Genomic DNA, 2,025 nt, shown 5'->3' on the forward strand with positions numbered 1-2,025 from the left:
TTTTTTTTTTTTGGCTCTCGGTCTGCCCCTTGGTACACTCTTGTTTTTTTTTTTGTTTTTTTTTAACAACTCCAGGGTGTTGGTGGACACCGTGTGCTCCTTCTCCAAGGACACCCGGGCTTTTGTTGCCTTTTTTTTTTCTTTTTTGTTTTTTTAGGGGAGGGTAAGGACTAAATCAAAATAGAATTGGAGGGAGAAATGATGCACTCCACTCCCTGCGGCGCCCACCTCTCCCTGAACAACTCCAGGGTGTTGGTTGACACCGCGTGCTCCTTCTCCAAGGACACCCGGGCTTTTGTTGCCTGTATTTTTTTTTTCTCTTCTTTTTCAGTATTATTTCCTTGCTAGGAGTAACTAAGGTAGTTGTGTGTATTCAGTCATCTTGAACACAGCACTTTAATTTTTTTTTCCCCCCACACTACCACCTAAGTGCGGTAGTGCTTATTTTATCCCCAGCACCCATGGTGTGTGTGTGCAGGTGTGCGACACAGTGAAAGACACAAAGTGCACGAATCTTTATTCAATTTCCACCACCAGGAAGATAGGAAAACACCCGGGTGGCCAGTGACAAACACTGCCCTTCACATCAAAGGGCAGTGCTGTGTGATTAAAACAGTGAAGGGGAGGGTAGGGACTAAATCAAAATAGAATTGGAGGGAGAAATGATGCACTCCACTCCCCGCGGCACCCACCTCTCCCTGAACAACTCCAGGGTGTTGGTTGACACCGCGTGCTCCTTCTCCAAGGACACCCGGGCTTTTGTTGCCTTTTTTTTCCTGTTTTTTTATTATTTATTTATTTATTAAATTTTACTACCACTTAAGTGCAGTAGTGCTTATTTTATCCCCAGCACCCATGGTGTGTGAGCGCAGGTGTGAGAGACAGTGAAAGACACAAAGTGCACCAATCTTTATTCAAATTCCACCACCAGGAAGATAGGGAAACACCCGAGTGGCCAGTGACAAACACTGCCTTTCACATCAAAGGGCAGTGCTGTGTGATCAAAACAGTGAAGGGGAGGGTAGGGACTAAATCAAAATAGAGTTGGAGGGAGAAATGATGCACTCCACTCCCCACGGCACCCACCTCTCCCTGAACAACTCCAGGGTGTTGGTTGACACCGCGTGCTCCTTCTCCAAGGACACCCGGGCTTTTGTTGCCTTTATTTTGTTTTCTTTTGCACGAATCTTATCTCCTGTTTATTATTTTTTTCCTTTAACCCCCACACTACCACCTAAGTGTGGTAGTGCTTATTTTATCCCCAGCACCCATGGTGTGTGTGTGCATGTGTGAGACACAGTGAAAGATACAAAGTGCACGAATCTTTATTCAAATTCCACCACCAGGAAGATAGGAAAACACCCGAGTGGCCAGTGACAAACACTGCCCTTCACAGCAAGGGACAGTGCTGTGTGATCAAAACAGTGAAGGGGAGGGGAGGGACGGGACTAAATCAAAATAGAATTGGAGGGAGAAATGATGCACTCCACTCCCTGCGGCACCCACCTCTCCCTGAACAACTCCAGGGTGTTGGTCGACACCGCGTGCTCCTTCTCCAAGGACACCCGGGCCCTAACGTAACCGCGGAAGAGGGGCAGGCAGTCAGCCCCAACGACCCCCCCCACGGCCCGCTGCCTGGACCTGTTAATGGCCAGTTTGGCCAGGCCCAGGAGCAGAACCACGAGGAGATCTTCAGACCTGCCCTCCTTCCTCCGTACCGGGTGCCCAAAGATCAGGAGCGTGGGACTGAAGTGCAGCCAAAAACAGAGGAGAAGGTTTTTAAGGAAAACAAAAAGGGAGTGCAAACGCCCACACCCAATATACACGTGGTCCACGGACTCCACAGCGCCACAGAACAAGCAGTTGGGCTAGGAGTCCGTGAACCACCGCAACCTGCGGTTGCAGGGGACTGCTGCATGCAGCACCCTCCACCCCAGATCCCCGAGAGAAAGGGGGAGGACTCCCGCGTAGAGAGCCCTCCACTGGGGATCCCCACCGCCCGGTGGCAAATGGGCACACCAAGGC

This window comes from Chiloscyllium plagiosum, chromosome 14 (assembly GCF_004010195.1).
Source record: "Chiloscyllium plagiosum isolate BGI_BamShark_2017 chromosome 14, ASM401019v2, whole genome shotgun sequence".
Classification (NCBI taxonomy): Eukaryota; Metazoa; Chordata; class Chondrichthyes; order Orectolobiformes; family Hemiscylliidae; genus Chiloscyllium; species Chiloscyllium plagiosum.